Below are 20,727 nucleotides of genomic sequence, written 5' to 3'. Positions count from 1 at the left end.
GCAGGTTTTGGATGACACACGTTCTATGATAAATGTTTATTATATAAGTTCACTCAAGCTATTTACCATTGCTCTTAAGGCACCACTGCTGTTGTTATAGCCATAATACTGTCCTTGAAAACCAGTAACCCAATATATTCCATAAGGATCTATTTTTTTTTTCCTGTCTTCTTTTAGATTCTCTGCATTCTTTCCACAGATGGTGTAATGGAGATAGGAGACAGGAAAATTCAGGAGACAGGTGTTTGAATCCTGATTCTGCCCCAGGCTGGCTCTGTGACCCTGGTGAAGTCACCTCTAGGCACTAAACCTTAGGTTGCTCTTCAGTACAATGGGGGGGTGAGAGCAGGGACTGCCAAGGTCTCGGTAAGTTCTGACCTGTCCTGACAAGAGGACAAAGTGGTGGGGGAAAAAAAGCAATTTCAATCAAGTCAAGACACATACTTGCCTTTCTTCACCCAGGATATGCTTTACATAGCTGAATTTGCTTCCTTTTTTACTGGCTCATTCTCTAGTCAGGAGCAGGGGAGAGATGGTGCCCACACAGATTAGAGAGGTCGAACCTGTGGGAATATATGTGGGGTGGGGGCTATGCTGCCGAGTCAAGGAGCTGCAGACATCACTATTACTTCCACTTCATCATACTTCTTAGTTCTGGGATTATATTATATTGAATTACAGGACCTTCAGTGTACTTAAAGCTTAACAACGTATAGGAGAACTATCAAAAAATTTCCAATCCCATGATTGCTCCTGAAAAGGCATTTAGGAACTAATTCTGCAAATTGGATTATTTTCAGGGGGTGGCACCCAGAGGGAAGGTGGGGACATTTATTTCAAGAAGAAAAACAATGTGCCCTTGATATTCATTTCTCCAAAACTTTCAACTAGCCCATGTAGGACTATACTGTAGGTCTCTCCACACTTTATAGTTTGTATCAAAAAAAGTTCACATGCTTTATATCACTTGCCCTTTGAAAGAGCCCTCTGAAAGATCACATTTGTCAGGGAGCCTGGGTCGCTCAGTGGGTTGAAGCCTCTGCCTTCAGCTCAGATCATGATCCCAGGGTCCTGGGATCAAGCCCTGCATCAGGTTATCTGCTCAGCGGGGAGCCTCTTTCCCCTCTCTCTCTGCCTGCCTCTCTGCCTACTTGTGATCTCTGTCTGTCTAATAAATAAATAAAATCTTTTAAAAAAGAAAAAAGAAAGAAAGAAAGCATTTGTCACTGTCTCTGTTTTATAGGTAAAGAAACTGAGGCCCTAACAGGTCTAGCAACTTGTTAGTGTATCCAAATCTTAGGTGGCAAGGTTGAGAGTTAATCCAGATGCCCTGCCTTCTGATGTGGAATTCTCTCTTTCTACCACGCTCTAAGGCATTCTTCCACCCTGTCCCATACAGAGTTCTTTCTGGCCTCAAGCTCGGACGTGGGTGATTATCTACAAGCCTGTAGCAGGGATTTGGCTCTGTTCTCCAAAGGGCTGATACAGAGTCACAGCTATCAGAGCGAAGTTCTCCCTACATATTATCCAAGACTTTTTCTTCAGGTGAGTACCTCTCTGGTACTCCAGTCCTCCAAAACTCTGGGACAAGTTGGTGGCAAAATCAGCACTGAAATCCTTTCATTTCCATCTTAGAGTCTTTGGTATCAAAGATTCAGCAGATTAGTCGCCAAATAGAAGATCAAAAATTGTGTTTTCAAGTCACTTGGGAGTCCTACTGGTCAAGGATTGGCACAGTTAACTTTGACCTCAGTTTCTTCAGTGACTTCTATTAACCAACCTCACCAATATAATAGAGAGGGGCTGAGGCAGAAAGAAATGTGACTGCTCATGAGTCATTCATTCTTGACCTTCAGCATGTTTTGAAAATGTGTTGTGAAATGCTTGCCAATCAATAATTCCATCACCAGGCAGTAGAGAAGCTGGGAGTTGTGCAACAGGGGAAGCAGGGCATTAATGCCAGTCACTTCGGAGGCTCCATATTCCTGCTGAGGGCAGGACTTACAGCAGGACCCAAAGACACAAAATCCCCATATAAGTTTTTAAAGGAATCAAAGACAGAACCAAGAACAAAGGAAGAGTGAAAGTAGACTCCTTTCCTTGCATGAGATCAGTAAAGTGGGGCTAGCAATTATTTGCAGACACTCCCAAGCTAACATGTCTGTCCTCTTCTGTGAAGGGCTAGGACAAATGGTATACCCCAGGCTGCTGCTAGGCATCCCTTCTCTTTGTCCCAGACAGCAACCTGAGCTGTAACTCTGACAAGTGCTATGAGTGACAGAGGGACAAATTACAAGAGGAAAGATCACAAAGCAAGAAGGCAGAGGACCCAGCCCAAGCCCCTGACTTCCACTTGCTAGGCCCATGATTCTGGAAGAGGTCCCATCATTTGTCATATCTTAGGCTCTTCCTCTTTAACAAGAGAAGCATCTGTCCCATAGACCACACAGAGTGCAGATGTGATTAGGGATGTGAAAACACTTTGCAAACTATACATATCTGAGAACTTATTAGTGGAAACCCATCCATCTGATTTTGCAAGCTTGGACAGAAAGAGCCTCCTATTTAAGGAATGGCATGACCCCATGAATGGAGTATGACTTGTGGTTAGACGAAAAATCAGCACCGAAGATGGTCCCACGCAGATGACAGAGGAGAACTTTTGAACTTCTAGTTAGAGTCAAGTCACTGTTAACTATAAGCAGTGATAGGCTGGTAAATGTTTAATAGCTGGTTCTCTGGGATGGAAATACCCTGAATTGTAGCATTTGCTGATTTCCATGGTGTAAATTCTTGCTCCACGGTTGATTTCAAGCTAGCAACGTGACATCACTAAACCATGAAGTAAAGAAGAGATGCCCACAACTGGCTTTCACTAACAGGCACAAGCTAGCAGCAGCACACCACAGAAATGTTGCTGACAGCTTTGGAAGCCTTCTTGACACATGGGACTAAAGTTTAACAGAGCCACAGTGTCTGTTTCTTCAATAATTTTTTAAAAAAATGGGAATTCTTATTTTTATTTAAATTCATACTTGGCATTTTTACAGCAAATCATAATCATAAATTTCTTTGTGGACATTGTTGAGCCCTCAAATATAGTGCTATCATTCTTAGTAATGTTCCTCAATTTTCAAATCTGATAACATAAGAGATCAGCAAGTAAGGCAGAATGGAACATTGCATGAAACAGAGTGAAAAAACCTGACATCAAGTGGTAGCAATTCCATCTGTGAACTTGGACAGGTCACCTCATTGTCTGCTCTGAGTCTCAGCTTCTGCATCTGTAAAAAGAGAATAGCCCTGCATTATAGGATTATTGTGAGATAACAGAAGATAATGCAAACTCAAGAGTTTTGAGAACAGCAAAATCCTATCTGGGCCATGAGCAATTCTCATTTATTTCAAATAGTGATGGCTAGACATTATTATTCATATTAATTACCAACCTATGCTTTGTTGGCCAAATCCTGCACAGGAACTATCACCCTCCATCTGGACACCCTCTCATGTCTATGCCAAGGAAAGCCATGCTCAGGTGAGACCTGTGTAATCCAAGAATGCCCCCCAAGAGCCTCTGGGCTCTTATTGCACCAGGCCTAGCTCTACTGCACTGGAAACTGCTTATGCCTACAAACGCCCACACTCCAAATGGCCCGTGAAGGTTAAAAGCAAAATGGAGCCCAGGTTCAGCCAATACAGAGTTGTCATAGTACCACCAAGGAGCTAGATAATGCGGCATTTTGGAAAATTTTCCCCAGCCAACTTTGAGACCATCTTTGAGGCAGTGGTGTTTTGGGGGAGAGTGTCAGAGGGACTGAGAAATCTGCATTTTAAACAAGGGTCCCCTTTAATTCAGGTGCACTTGACAAAAACTCTTTATGATGTGAAACTTGATGGAGGGAAGCAAAGAAAGGGTTCTCCATTGATGGTGTGTCAAGTGTTTGATAGAAAGCAATCTCTCTTAAGGGAAATGCTGGTGTGCAGGGAAACACCCTAATAATCCATTTCTTGGTTGGGCTTCTGCCTTCCTTAACATAATATGACTGTCCCCACCCATCCACCCACATACACACGCACAGGATGGTCAAGGTATGCAGGTTACCAGGTCAGGCACACAGTAGGTCATCCAGTGAGGACTGTGCAATAGCAAAATCCTTCATTGTCTGCCTCCAGATCCTATCAAAGATTACTGCAGAGAGATAGATGATCTCAGAGAGATTTATCTAAAACACGGTCTATGGACCCGCTCCCCCAGAGATCTTAAAGGAAGTTCCGTCAATCCCTGTATCACTAATCAACACATCCCAGACTCTACCTGAAGGGTTCTATTTTCCCCTCCACCCATTTGGTCAATAGTTATTCATCAGACTCCAACCATGTCAGGCATATGTACAGAGCCTAGGAAATCTAGGATGAGTGGAATTCCATTTCTGTCTTTAAGGAGCTGATATCCTCGGAGGACTCAGGAACTAAGCAGTTAGAGCAGCACATGGTTAAGCATAAGTGAAATATCCCAGGTACTGAGGGAAGCAGAGGAGGCAGAACCTAAACATGTGGAGTATCAAAAGGGGATCACAAAAGCTTCCCAGAATGGAGGACACCAGGTTTTTAAAGAAGGGGTAGGTTCTAGGAAGAAGCAATAGCCCGTACAAAGCATAGAGACAGGAGGGGGGATGTGCGTTCTGAGGAAACAAGTGGACTGTCATAGAGACTGTGTACGAGGTGTGGCAGCAGCTGGGGCTGGTAAGTAAGCATGCGAAAGGCTTTCTTGGCCATGTCAGGAATTTAGGCTTCACCTTGAACACAAGGCTCAGCCTTGGCAAGGTTTTGAGAAGGATTAGGTTTGCATTTTTTATGTATCTGTCCAAAGACAGGTAGTGTGGAGAATAGGTTGAAATAAGAAGGCCAGTTAAGAAGCCATTGCAGTAGCCCAGGTGAGAGATGGGGTGCCCTGGCCCATGGTGTTTTGGAAGTGGGGAGGGAGTAAGAGGTTTAAACAAAATCAAGAACATAGAGTCCCCAGGATTGACTGGTCATGGGCTGGGGTTTGGGGGAGAAGTCATCTAAATAAGCTGACGTTTCTGGCAAGGGCACCTTGTGTATGTAATGCTTTAACAGAGGTAATGAACACAGGGGGATGAACTAGTTTCAGAAAAAAGTTAACAAATTCAGTATGGAATATGTTATGGTGACTCTAGAATATGTAGGTGAAGAAATTTCATCAATATTTGTGAGGATCCTGGAGTTCAGAAGGGGAAATGAGATGGAACGTTAAGAACTTTCTTGCATTTGTTGTAAAACTCTTGCTATAGACATATTCATCACCCCTGATAGTCATCCAGCATTAAATTCCTTTTCAAAAATTCCATCAGGACACCCCTTTCAATCAGAAAAAGAAAATGATGTAAGTCATCGTGTTTACTTTTTTGTCCTGCCTGCCAGGAAGCTCAGAGTTATGTTTAAAGCTCCATTGCAATAACTATACGAAATCCTATAACTAACGTATTTGCTTTCCTGCCATTCTTATGGCTTTCATTTTTTATTTACCATATATCCTTCTCAGTGTATGTCCCATATTATAAGTTGCCTCTACTTCTCTTTGGAAATAAGAAGTATGTTTTCACCAAGGTTGGGTCCTATCTACTTCAAATGTGTTTTAAGCTCCTGAGAAGGAGTTCCTCTTTACAGTCTATGAGAGTAACTATTTCTTCCCAGGTATAAGAAAGAAAACCAAAAAAGGCCCTCTTCAGAAAGGGAATTAATCCTCAGAGAGCAGTTAGAATCAAGGGGGCTAGAAGCTTACAGATCATTACAGAAAGCTAGAGCTATTGATTCAAAAAGAGCATCGAAAAGGTATGAGGAGCAAAATCTGAGCAGAGGAGTTCCAGCCCAGCCCTTCCCCCAGTTCAGCTACACGGTGCTCTCTACTCCCAACATGAGGAGGCAGGGCCACCGCAGAAATAGCATCATAGAGGGTTTGGACAAATTCCTTTCAGGTTATTAAGGGTTATCTTTAGCCTTTGAGGAAAAAGAATATGCCATAATAATAGCAACTGGTTTTTTTTTGTTGTTGTTGTTGTTTTTTTTAATGCTCTGACAACATTACCTAACTTAATCCTCCTCGATGTTCTGACTGGCAGGTAGGGCAGGAACTGTGGTTACTCACACTTTTACAGCGATGTGTCCTCTTGCATCATGTTTCTTGGAGCCATTTTTAGGAAAATAACACTGGGCTGGGCTTACTTCCCTCCACTGAGACCATTCACAGTTAATGCAGGATAATAACAAAAGCAAACATGGTGCTCCCTGAATGTCAGCCCAGCACTTTCAGCTTTGGGAACACGGCCACCCCTATCAGAATAGGTGACTTCCCACAACCTCCCTGAGGTAAGCTGGGAGCCACTTATTATTCCTACTTCATAGATACAAAAGCTGCATCTCAGAGAGGTACCCCAGTAAGTTGTGCTCCCTCTGCACAACAATACCTTATACCTGGATTCATAGCATTCAGGGGAGGGCTTTAAGATCCTGTGCTCCTGAAATGGTACCCTACCACCAGTCCGCTGAAGCTTCCAGCCTTCAGCAACTTATTTACTGGCACAGTGAGATGCTAATGATAGAAACTACCAAATGGACAATTCTAGCTCATTTGAATTCCCTGTTCACTAATGAGTACAGCCCCTTGATCTCACAAAATTAGTAATGGATTAGGACCTCTTCTTTCCTTCGGATAGAATCACCTGCCTCAGAGTGGTTAGGCAATACAGCAGAAATCTAAATAATTTTCAAGGAGTCAGTGAAAATCAGAACAGTGGAAGATAAATAGGTCTCACTGGGCCAGGCTCAGAAAGTCTTCTTAGCCATGTGGCCTGAGGGCAAGTCACTTCATCTCTTTGAGCCTTCATTCCATCTGCAAAATGGGTCAATAATAACCTCCGTCCTTCCTCAGCTCGTAGGCTGGTTATGAAGTCCATAGCCGTGCTCCTGAGCATGACATGAGCAACATGGCTCCATGAGTGAGAAGAGAGTCACTGGGGAGACACACACAGAGACACAGTGACCCCTTTCCACACACATTAGAGCTGACAACAGTCATTAGAAAATACAGTCAGGAATTCCTTTCAAAGAATCAATGAGTTAAGGGGCACCTGGGTGGCTCAGTTGGTAAAACATCTGCCTTTAGCTCGGGTCATGATCCCAAGGTCCTGGGATCAAGTCCCATATCAGGCTTCCTGGTCAGCAGGAAGCCTGCTTCTCCCTCTTCCTCTGCCACTCCCCCTGCTTATGCACGCTCTCTCTCTCTCTCTCAATCAAATAAATAAATAAAATCTTTTTAAAATTTTTTAAAAAGAATCAGTTCAACTATTTTACTCAACAGGGGAGATAAAAGCTATATCCTTCCTACAATCAACCAATCCCAGAAATCTCTTGAAACTTTAGTCACAGAATTTGCAAAATGCTAAATAATACACATTTTTTTAAAATTTGGCAGACCAGAGGTGGGGAAGAAACACGAGGCCGTCTAATACACATAAGTGAAAATATGCCTCTGGGTTTTAAAGAATTATGAAGAACCCTCAGTTTTCCACAAGGAGACCAGAGTTTTAAAATCACAGACAACAGAGCCAGGAAGACTTAGAGACCATTTTTCTCCTTTACCCTTCCCCATCCATTTCACAGACAAGGAAGGTTAAGACTCAGAGAGACTGGTCTCCTTCCAGTCCTAATAGAGGATAGAATCAGATAGGAGCATGAGTTGTGTCCCTTGCTGCATTTAACCCAGAACACATTTATGAGGATCTACTAAATTAGTAAATCCTTGCTAGGGAAACAAGGGTGAATAAACCAGCGAATCCACTTCCAAGAGATCACGTCCATTGGGGGAGATAAACAATGAGCAGCTGATGCTGGCCCAAAATGGTATGTGCAATATTAACAATGATCCAGAGTGCTCTGGGAACACAGAATTCAGAGCATTCAATTCTGCCTGCAGTTCTCAGAGAAGACCCCACGCAGGAGTCAGCGTTTGAGTGTATGGTCTAGACGAGCATTCCGGGAGAAGGGAACAGTGAGCAAAAGCAAGGTGCTGCAGGAAGAATACAGCCTGTGCAGAGAGCCACACACAAATAGTTTGAAACAGCTGGAGGGTTTATAGAAAGTGCTTGAGGGCAATCTTGGGGGATGTCAACAGCTCTCAGCTGCCATCCTGCACCTCATTTGGCACGCTCCTGAGGCTGTGGCCTGTGTCCACCTAATGGGCCAGCACAACACCTGGCCAAGTGCCGATGGCATTGTGGGGTTTAATGAATTCCCTTTGAAGATGAGAGGACTGTGAGGGAGAGAAGAATTTGCCACTCAAGTGAGTCAACTGGAACGGAAGGTGTGTCTAGCTGCTCAGGCCCAGCTCTCTGGCTAGTCGACCAGACAGCCAGGGTTACCTCTCCTGGGGCCATGGGGTTCTACTAGGGATACTAGGGAACATCAAGCTGTTTGGGTTTTTTTTTTTTTCCTTTCTTTTTTTTTTTTTTTTTTTCAGCAAGTAGTTCTAAGCCACAACACTTCTGGCTCACCCTTGCATTTGTAGTTTTACCAACATAATTGATCCCAGAGCTCAGTTTCTACCATACCCATTGGTTTCCTAGGGAGTAATGATATATTTAGGTCCCCTTAGAGCATCAGCACAGCCTGGCATCCTGGGGATAGCATGGAGGAACATGTAAGAGGCAGACATAAATAGTCCTGAGCTGTGTAGTCATCCTTTTGGGTGCTCTGAGCTTCCTGTCCTGAGTTAAGGTTTTTCTCTTGGGGTTAGCTGAGGCACCAAGAGATAAACAAAGCTTTAAAGGGACTCTCCCTATTGGAAAGCTCAAAGCACTTCCAGGACACTGCTTTGCCCTACCTTCTGATGTATGTGTCTGCCCTTCTCATGAGTACGCCCTTGTGCAGACTCTCTGAGGTGTGTGGGGGCAGAAAAAAGACCACTTGAGCATGAAATTTCACCGAGGTGCCCTTCCTCATACATTGGGTCTACAAAATGTCAAAATAGCCAGGCAAATCATGCCAGGATTCATCATGGCAGTGGGCAACCAGTCACCCCTGATATTCAGCCCTGAGCCACCCAAATAACTTTCAGTGACTAAGGTTTTTTTCCACTTACACCGGATTCTTCTGGTTTCACCACACAATTATATTAGCAAATAAGATCCTTGAGTAAGCAAAATAGGCCTTTCACAGACACATTCCTTAGCTTACTACATATAATTTAGAGTCAGGGAACGTCTATTCACATAAGCTTTTCAAAATACACCCCTAAGCCATTTTCACCATGTAGTTGCTGTGAACCCAAAAATCAAGTATATGCAAAAGCAGGCAGCCAGTAGCTTGCAAGAGAATGAGAACTGGGCAATGAAGCAAAGAACAAAATTAACATTTACAACGTATGTAACTGACAAAGGATTAATACCTAGAATATGAGGAGAGGGGGGATCCTACACATCCATTACAAGGAGAACAACAGAAATAAGTTAGCTGATTATATGAGCATGCACATCACAAAAAACAAAATGATCCTTAACATATGGAAAGGTGTTCAGCTTCACTAATAATCAAAGCAACACAAATTTAAAAATTAAGAGATGTCATTTCACACCCATCAGATTGGCCATAATTTTTAAAGTCTGGAAATATGAAATGTTTATATGAAGATATAAAACAACAGCAAAGCATAACACATAATAGAGCTGGATAGAAATTCTGCAATTATCTACTAAGTTTGAGGCTACATATACCTTATCTCACAGCTATTCCACTCTCAGGTATACAACTGAGAGAAACTGTTTTCCTATACACAAAGAGTTTTATACAGGATGTTCACTGCAGTGTTGTTTATAGGAAAGAAAAGAAATTTAGGACTTCATTAGTAGGGAAATGCTTAATAAATTATAACACATTCAAAAAAAAGGAATATGACATTAAAGTTAAAGTGAATGAAATAAAACTGATACACATTTAAAACAATAATATTGAATGAAAAAAGCAATTTTTAAAATAAATTGATATTATATAATTTATACAAATTTTAGACATGAAACTGCAGTCTTTATTGTCTTGGACACATACTTATGTGCCAACTATGGATGGGACAGAGACATACCACCTTTGGAGTGGTAATTGTTCTGTGAGAAAAGGAAAAGGGCTGGGAAAAGATGGGCTCTGAAAGGACTTAGTTGTCTTTGGTTATGTTTGTTTCTTTAAAAAGCATTTGAAGGGGCAGGTGTACCTCAGTATTTATAGCAGCAATGTCCACAACACCCAAACTATGGACAAAACTCAAATGTCCACAGACTGATGAATGGATAAAGAAGATATGGTGCATGTGCATGTGCGTGCACGTGCACACACTCGCACACATACAATGGAGTATTACTCATCCATCAAAAGAATGGAATCTTGCTATTTACAATGACATGGATAGAACTAGAGGGTATTATGCTGAGCAAAATAAGTCAGTCAGAGAAAGACACAAATACCATATGATTTTACTTATATGTAGAATTTAAGAAACAAAACTGATAAACATAGGGAATGAAAGAAAAAATAAAATAGGATAAAAACAGAGAGGGGGACAAATTTTAAGAGTCTCTTAACTGTAGAGAACAAACTGAGGGCTGCTGGAGGGGAGGTGGGTGTGGGAATGGTATAAGTAGGTGATGGGCATTAAGGAGGACACTAGATATAATGAGCACTGGATGTTATATGCAACTGATGTACCCTGAAATTAATAATACACAATATGCTAACTAACTTGAATTTAAATAAAACCAAAAAATTAAAATAAAAAAATAAAATAAAAAACTGAAGGTGTAAGGAAATGTTAGCATTCTTAAAAGTCAGGATGATGGGAATATCAATGTACAGGTCAGGAGAGGTTCAGTTTTGCTACAGTAACAAAACTGCTGAATCTCAGGGACTCGGATTTCTTTTTCACTCATACATAGTGGGTTGGCAGAGGGGCTGTGCTTATTGTCATCACACAGGAACTAAAACTGAGAGTGTCCACTACCCCCTTGCTATTGGCTGTACCAGAGGGAAACAAAGAGCAATTTATGTGGTCCAGCCTGGACGTGGTCCAAGTTGCCTCCTCTCACAACTAATTGGACAGAACTGGTTATATGGGCCTACCCTGCCCAAGGGGACCAGGACGTGCAATTCCACAATGAGCCCAAAAGTCGAAGAGTTGGAAATTTGGGGGCCAATGACAAGGAAGTCTTTTTGTAACAAGTGGTTGTTATGGTCTTCATCATCTCTTTTTACATGTTTGAATTATGTTTCGTATTTTATAAAATAGGGGTTGGGGGGGAGAGCTTTGGTTTGGGAATCTAGAGGCTTGGGCTTCAGTGTGAGAAAGAAGGTGACAGAGGCAAGGTGGGGGGACAAAGAGAGTATGACTGTCAACTCCATGTTCCCAGACCATTTGATGTGATTGGTGACTGGCATACCCACACTGATGCTGCAATTATCCCTTATTCAGAAAAGGACCACCACGTGAATGACCCTGAGCTGGTTGACCTACCTTGCTCTTATTTCCATGGAGGTTGAGTAGGTGACAGGAAGCTTGACACAAAGAGATGGAGTACAAGGAGTGTGGATGATAAAGTCTAAAGTTTAACTAAGTACCCAGTCTGCCACTCACACACTTCCTGTCACCCTGAGCTAGTCACCATACTTCCAGGGTCTATTTTCCTCATCTGCAAAATGGGCATAACAATAACATCTACATCTTTGAATAGCTGTGAAAAGCAAATGAGGTATGTAAGGTGTGTTGTAACTGTAACGTGCTGTGCAGACGTTCACTATTATTAATGACCTAAATTTTGCTGCAAGGGAAGCCTCAGGCCAGATTTACATTTCTGGCCGACAATGACTCATACAACTTCCCTCACTAGAGCCACCTGGTTGACAAAATGGGCCCAGGCATCATCCTGTGGTCCAACCGCTTAAAGAATCTATTGATTTCCTCTTTGAAAGTGAGTGTGGGAGCAGGGATTAAGCATTATTGTAGATTCCCTGGGGAAAGCTAGGGGGAGGGTATGATTCCTAGGAGCATAGCCTGGACGGGGAGAGGTTCTAGGCTGAGATGGAAGCCTAGGTCCCTGGGACTCGTCAAATGTTTGAGTTAGAAGACTACAGCAAGGAGAGAACAGCTCTTTCAATACCCTCATTTTCCAAAAGAGGAACCTGATGCCAGGAAGGCAAAAACAATGACCCTTTTCTGAAAGCAATAGAGAGTCAAGAGAGCTAGCATTCACCTGAGGTCTTCAATTAACTCAGAGTAACCAGGACAAGCCCCTTATGTGCAAAATGACACATGAACCTGACCTCCACGGTTACTTCTACCCCCCCTGTTTTAGGAACACCCAGTTCTATCCCATGTGAAACGCAGTATAACTCTCCCTAAAAGTGAGCTCTCTGATCCCAGTTACTGACTTTGCAGGCCGGCTCATAGGAGTTATCTCCTTTGCTCCTCCATATCCTGAAGGCCATGTACTGGTCCTCCTCCCTATCTTGCTAAAGGATTCCTTCTTGGTGACTCACCTGTTCTTTATTAACCCGTAGAGCCCTGATACTCTTGAATCTACCCTAACCTAATAAATATTCCTACCTGCTTGTGTTTCTGGCTCTGGGGATGGGGCCAGAAAAACCTTCACCAAGCTACAGAGAACACAGGACACAACTTGGGAAATGGCTCGTGAGCACCTGAATCTGACCCCAGAAGTCACTCCCAGAGGATGCTTTGCACATCAATATTGCTGCCAATAACCCTTCTCCAGAGATCACAAGAAGCTACACAGCCAGAAGCAAGGGTAAGTCTGACCCTGCAGCAGGTGCATCCTGCTTTGACAGTGAAGCAGACTCCACAGGAGGATGTCTCCTACCTCCTTACCTGGGACCTTGCCTCTGAGGCCAAGTCATTCTGCCAGGAATTCCCAGGACCAGAGAAAAGACCACTATCTCCATCGGTAGGAAGAAAAGGCGGCTATTACACCTGCAAGACACTTCACCTGTGAGGCACTTCTCAGTCTGCAAAGCACTTTCACACCCATTAGCTCATTTGATTTTTATGAAGAACTGAAAGTCAGCTAGAGAAAGGCTTATTCTCCTGCATTCTCGATAAAGACACTCATGTGAGATCCAGAGAGGTTGAAGGACTTAAGGTCAGATCTTTTGACTCCAATTCTGATTCTTTCTCTGTAGTACAATTAAGACATTATCATTTTATGATAACATTCTATTAATGACCAAGCCAGAGGGCCAGTATTTAAATCACTTTCAAATATAAAGGCACTCATCGGCTTGCTCCTGCCCTCCAATAAACAGTTCAGGGGGAGAAATCATTTGTGAAACCAAAACGCTTTTACGTTGTGGTTTGTGCTGTATCTGGTTTCTAGAAGCCAGGACCAAAGTCCACTTTCACCCGCTACCTGGATTTTTACTTGAGTCAGTGCAACTGAGGAACGGATGATATGAAACAATTGCTCACATGAGCCCAGCTTGCAGCACAAGCTTACAGCATGCGTGTGTGCGTGCGTGTGTATGTGTGTGTGTGTGTGTGTGTCTGTCTGTGTGAACTCAAAAAGTCAAAGGGAAGTATAAGGTTGGGTGTAGCAGAAACTCCTTCCCTACTGCTCAAAACCCTCAACAATTCCCTATTTCTCAGAGTGGTCCAGGGACCAGAGGCGTCAGCATCACCTGAGAGTTTATTAGAAATGTGTAACTTCAGGCCCCCACCCCAGACTTACTGCATCAGAAACTGTATTATAAGATCCCTAGAGGTCTGCATGTGATTGTTGAGAAGCCCTGATGTAGAGAATATGACCCAGATCACTGTCCCCAGGGGTGAAGTCCTTACTCACCCTGGCTGCCTGAAGGCAACACTTATCAGTCCACCCATCCTCACACTTCCTCTCTCACCGTGGCTCCTGCGATGATCTCTTCCTCTGGTGTTCCCCTGACAAATCCTTCCCATCCTTTGAAATCTGGCTCAAACACCACCTCCTCCAAGAAGCCAAATTTGGTCTTCCCACCAAGAAGTGATCTTTCCTCTTTCTGGACCCCCATATCCCAGGCCACGTACTTTCTGTCTTGGATTATAATTTTTCTGAGCATACTTTACTTCCCTCTCTAAATTATGTGCCCTTCAAAATCAAGAGCTGGTCTGATTCATTTCTATATTTCCCAAGCCACACATGACTTTGCGAAGTTTCTACCATAAACTGATTCTTCAATACATTCATTTTTAATGTTTCTGTCTCTAATTGAGGTGTCCAGAGCAATTAAGAAATTCACATTATTATTTTTGTTATATAGACAATCATTAGCACATATGATTACGGTATGAACTTGGAGCTGTTTACCTAAAATATCCAGTCACCATCACCAGGCATGAGCACAGACACCCCTCCGCCAAATGCACACCTATTCTGTTTCCTTTTCTATTTGTTCTTTCCCATGAGAAGAGCAACTGGCCAGAATTTATCGAGGTAGCAGGAAAATGACTTCTTTACACCTGATGTGCCAATTCCAGACTGATTAAGAGTCTTACCCAAAGAAGGGAAAGAACTTGAACCTATTACAGAATGGAACATAGTACCCAGATCCCGAAGTCTCTATCAGGACCGCATTTGGGACAAGCCAAAGTCCCCTGGCCCTCGTTCAGTCGCTTAATGGAGAAGACTCCAAAGACAGAATGCCACTGGTGTTCTTCCAATTATAGAGTCATCTGATTAGAATTACAGTAAATGCATAGCTCAGTTTGCATTGTCCTGAGCTGAACCGGCTACCAAGCTTCTATGGCTGGAGCATCTGAGGGTACTGAACTCTGAAAGTCCATTGTCTCATCACACTGGTGCACTCGTGCAAGGACTCCCCTGGAACAGGGACAGACACAAGTTAGGACCCTCCATTTCTGGGGACTCCAGAGCTCTGGAGGCCGGAGCTGGACATATAAGTGTATTACTGTTTGAAGGAAAAAAACTCAACACATACTCCACACATTAAACCATCTTAGAACTTTGGAGAAAATGTTTGCCCTTGGGATCATTTTAGAATTAATTGTTCCCGTGTATTTCTAGCCTGTTAGCATTGAACCTTGAGAAGTGGTCTACACAGCACAAGTTTTCCGAACCATAAGATAGTATTTTGGTCCATGACTAAGTGAATTGTCTTGTTCTGTCTAGCTGTAGCGGACGAGGCAGGAATTCTATATCACAAAGCCAGCCATCCCCTTCCACCCATTCCACTGGCAGCGTGAGGATTGGGAATCGTTGGGTTGTCGGGTCAAACCTGACTATAGTGTTATTGTTGCTTCTACTTTAACTACCAAACTGTTAAGCATTACTGCCCCAAACCGAGCTGGGGGCAGACACCACACTTTGAAGCCACCAAGTCAGAGTGCTATTGGATGAAACTCTGCTCTACTGGACCATGAAATGAGTTTTCAAAGGGACAGAGAATGACAAACGTGCAAGCCGTGACTAAAACTGTCTCACCAGAGTGGTAACACTCATAATGGAGCAAAAAGAAGCACCCCCATGTGATGGGACTCTGCCCAAGTCCTGGGGAGAGGCCAGGCCGAGTCACAGACCAGAGAACAATCTGGAGATGAGCTCTGGAGCCTCTGTTTCCTCATCGACAAAGCTGGTTTCATATGCGCATTGTGAGAGACTTAGGCAATTACATATTATTCTTTTTTTAAGGTAGTGGTTGAATCCATGCCCCGAAACTGGCTGGCTGGATGACTTTCTGGCCCATCTTTCCTTGTCCAGGCCCATCCGCCTCCCAGGATCATCATGCTCATCCAAAGAAAACAAGAGGATTTGGGGGTTGCCCAGACTCACGTTGGGAGAACGAAATCTACACCCTTATTTTCTAAATGTCCTTCATAGGAGCACCTGGGTGGCTCAGTGGGTGAAAGCCTCTGCCTTCAGCTCGGGTCATGATCCCAGGGTCCTGGGATCGAGCCCTACATTGGGCTCTCTGCTCACCGGGGAGCCTGCTTTCCCCGCCCTCTCTGCCTGCCTCTCTGCCTACTTGTGATCTTTGTCAAATAAATAAAGAAAATCTTTTTTAAATAGATAAATGAATAAATAAATAAATGTCCTTCATAGCGGAGAGCTGAGAAGTGTCCTGACACTAGGCTTTCTTACAACACTAAGGCTTTTGCCAATCTCCTTCCCTCATCTTCACAAACCCCAGGAATCAAAGATGCATCGACATCAAGGTATACACAGGAACCAAATCACAGAGTATACTTACGCATACACACACACACACACACACACACACACACAATTGTAAATATATTTTTAAAGAACTTACCACATTTAACAAGCAAACTCTGTCAGAGAAATTCATGTGCAATTAGGAACGGGGAAGGAGAGTATTGGATCGTGGCCATGAAGGGAAAAGCTTTAATTACTGGTAGTTTAAAGAAAACCAACTTGCCCCTCCCTACCCTGGCTATTCCTGATCATGCTACCCATCGCTCTTCATTTGGCCTTCCCTGATTGATCACTGCACTACTTGCATTATAAATCAGATTTGATCTGGCATCACTTCAGACTCACTGGGCCCTCATCAACAGAAAATCTTGAAATGATGTAGAAGCCACCTGTGAAATGCTCGTACTGAAAGTGTTGTAGAGAAAGCTTATTTGCAGCTTCAGACTGGGTGACAGGACAACAGCAAGAAAGAGAGAGGGCCCTTCTAGACCATGAACAGAGGCAAATGGTGATCCAAAATCCAGGCTAAGTACTACCCAGGGTCTTGCCATCAGGGCTTCACGTCCTGGAAATACAGTATGTCAGCCTGCAAAGACCCAGAAATCTTTGACCCACCACCTCACTATGGAGGTGAGGAGACTGAGACTCAGCTTGGGAAAGTGACTGTGCCCAAGGTCACGCAGTCAATATGTGGCAGAACGGAGGCTCGAGGTCAGAATACCTGCTGACATTCTGAAGACTGTTTCTCCCCAAGAGATGGGAACTTATTAAAAGGCATAGACACATTTCCTAATTTCCCTCTGAAGGCTAAGGAGTCTGAGTGTGCTTAGCCTCTTGTACAACAAACCAGAAAACTCTGCCAGGCCTTCAGCTCTCAGAAAGTAGCTGCTCAGTATTGCAGAAATCGGGATTCAAGGCCCAACTCAGAATAGGAATCCTCATGTTTCATGTGTTTTGGCTCCAACCCAAAGCCCCTTTGTCACTTAGAAAGAGAAAGGGTGTCAGAAATAAGTAAAAGGAAGGGAACTGTCTCTTCTCAGGGGCACCCCAAGAAGCGCAGTGTCAGTGTCAGTACCCAGCACCTATCTATTCAAACCCTTCCTCTTCCTTCACAGGTGGGTAAACATGGGAATGGGAAGTCACAGCTGTCTACTGGCGGCTGACCACGTGAAATCCTGGGCTGCTCATGTATTTAACCAGCCCTCCACAGTTCTTTGCTGACCTTTTATCTCAATCTTGAATTGTTACCCCTTGAGAGAATACCTGCCGATGACTTGTATTTTGCCATTTCTTGTTAGTATCAGCATTCTGAAAAGTACATTGTTGTGTGCTCTCCATTTCATAGATGAAGACGTCAAGACACAGAGGTTCTAGTTGCAGAGCAAACCCAGAAGTGGACGTGGCTGAAAGATCCTACTCCAAGCTCAGCTGCAGCTTTCCAGGATGGGCACAAGGCCGTGGGTTCAATCACCCCAACAAGCTGCCCCAGGTTCCAGACAATCCTGCACTGTTATTTTGCTAGAATACTTGTCTTCTCTTCATTAACGCCATCCCTGCCCCCACCTCCACACCCTCCACCACACCCTCAACACACACACACATGTGTACACACTCACTCACACCATCTAATTACTTGTATTCATTTTTTTTTTTTTTAGATTCAGCTTAAGTGATATTTCTTCAAGGAGGCCCTTCCTTACCACCCCCCAAAAACAGGTCCCCCTAATCTATGGTGTCTCACACCATCTTCTTTTCATTTTTAATACTCTTTAAACATCCATGGGTAAAAAAACAAAAATTTAAAAAAAAATAAACATCCATGGGATTGTGACCATCTGTCCTGAGTCTCTAACCTTCATGTCAGGCACTCAGGCACAGTCCCTGCATTTTGCTTTCCATAGTACCCCCACATTCTTGCCCAGCATCTGGTACCATGTGAACAATAAAATGGGTGAATGGTACAAAGTGCTAATGGGTCAACAGCAGGATATAAGCACAGTCAAATCTTCAGTAATTAATCTCTTATTAGTGGTGCTTTAAAAGTTTGTCTCAGGGGCGCTTGGGTGGCTCAGCTGGTTAAGCGTCTGCCTTCGGCTCAGGTTGTGATCCCAGGGTCCTGGGATCAAATCCCGCATCAGGCTCCTTGCTCAGTGAGGAACCCACTTCTCTCTCTGCCTGCCTCTCCTCCTGCTTGTGTTTTCTCTCTCTCTCTCTCTCTGTCTCTCTGACAAATAAATAAATAAGATCTTAAGAAAAATAAAAGCTTGTCTCGACAACCCAACAACTATCCAACATCTAATTCAGAGTAGCCAACCCATGCTACTCTGCTTGTATACCTCCCGTTCCCTGTACTTGCTCTCACCATGTGCTTACAGTTCCTATAGTCCTGGTTTCCCTTCCCCAGATTCAGCATTCGACATCAGCCTCAAAGTAACGCTGAGAAATCTTCCTTGAACTCCTTGTAGAATATGAAATACCCTTTCACTGTTTGATCCCTGCATCCACGATCAGCATAGTAGTCTGGCAGGGCTGAGATGCTGGGTTATCCATCTGCACAGCCCCTGTGCGGGCCCTGCTCATAGGTGGTGCTCAGGAAATATTGAATGAATGAATCAAAGGATCAAGGGTTTCCAACACGAGATGCTACATTCTTGAGAGAAGAATGTCCCTGGTGTAGGGTTTTGCACACAGTAGGCACTCACTGACAAGTTTCCTTCAATGCCATCCTCTCCTAAAGGCAACAGGGAGTAGAGCAATGTAGAAGAAATAGTGTAAGCTTTACAATATTTCAGCTATACCTGCTCTGTGACCTTGGAGAAATGCCTTCATCTCAAGAGCCTCATGTTCATCTGAGGGCAATGCTGCTCCCACCATGATGGAGAACAGATATTAACACATCTGGCATTTGCCTGGCACCCTGGACTTGTTCCTTTTCCCCCTTCCTTCCTGGGAGTCACTGAGAATGGCCAGCCTCACTCTTCATTCTGTCTCCTGGGAAGAAACAGTGGTAAAGGGATTGGAACCCGGAGTCTGGGACCCTTCCTCTTGTCCCCAGTTGACCCCCTATGGCCAGCAGCTCCTGCCCCAACCCTCTCTGTCCTGGGGGAGGGAAAGGTGATAGGAATAGGTTGAAAGGATGGATGACTCAGCTCCAGTGACTAAGGCGAGGAGGTGGTGGTGGCAGGTAGGGCACACGGGCTGGAGAGGAAATAAGTGAACACTCCATCTGATGAAGAATGAGAAGGGGTTTGGCCTTGCTGGGCTTCTGACTCTGATACGGAGCAGACAAGTAGGGGCCTGAGTGCCTTTCCAGGGCATCCTCTGTTTCACCCGTTAGCAAACTCCCTGCCGGCCCAGAGGGATCTGCCAGAGCAAATGTTGGGCATCTTTCTGTCCTTTGGAGGTTTTCAGTCCAAGTGTTAAAATACAACTGAATACCACTTTTGATGAATTGGCTTTTAAATAGCATTCCATCTCACTGAAATCAATGCGCATGGGTTCAAATCATGACAGCTGCCTGACTTCCAACCTTGGCCTCTCTCCTGTTTCTTCCATCCACGTTACCACTTTGACATCCCCAAGCACTGAACAAGCAACAAGGTTAAACCTGTACACACAAAGGCCTCCGCACCTGCCTCACTCAGCTCCTCCCCTGGCTGACTGTACCGCCATCTACCCATCACCAACCCAGGCGCTGCCGCACCCCTCCCCCACCCATCGCTCCAGGACCCATGTCACTGCCAGGGCCTGAATCTTTCACCTTCACTTCCACCTTTCCTTGCAGCTGGAACTGGCCAGGCCCTCATCATCGTGCGCTGTGACTCTTTCTGGCATCTTCCAGCTGGTCTTCCTGCCTCCAGTCTGTCTCCAGTCCATTTTCTAGACTGTCCGCAGAATGATATGTTTAAGCCTTATTTTGAACCTTGGTATCCCCCTGCTTCACATTCTTCATTGCTTTCTCAGTTCCTGCAGGGAATAGTCAGACTCCTGAGTCTGGCATATAAAACCCTTCTTGATCCAGCACCCCCTCCCCACCCCCTGGCTTTACCGCTGACCCCACCCTACAAATGCAAGTGGACAGAGACACACACTAGATTCCAACCAGCCTCGAGTCCCATATCACACTGTGCTTTTCGCACCTCTGGGTCTTTGAACATGTTACCTTCTCACAGGTAAGCACTTCTGTGTCTTTGGAAAAAAAATTTCTTACCAGACTTGGCTCAAGTGTCATCTGTGATGGGTGGCCCTCTTAGACACCCAGAAATGAGATGGTAGCTCCTTCTGTGAGCTCTGTCAAAACATTGTCACTCACAGTAAACACCTGTTGGCATTGTGACTTCTTGTTTTTACATGTCTCTCTCCACTAGACTGGGAAATCCTCAAAGGTGAGTCCTTCCACAGAATGCCTACTCAACATCTTTTTTTTTCTTTTTTTAGTATATGA

This window comes from Mustela erminea, chromosome 1 (genome assembly GCF_009829155.1).
Source record: "Mustela erminea isolate mMusErm1 chromosome 1, mMusErm1.Pri, whole genome shotgun sequence".
NCBI classification, from domain to species: Eukaryota; Metazoa; Chordata; class Mammalia; order Carnivora; family Mustelidae; genus Mustela; species Mustela erminea.
This window is presented reverse-complemented; position numbering follows the sequence as displayed.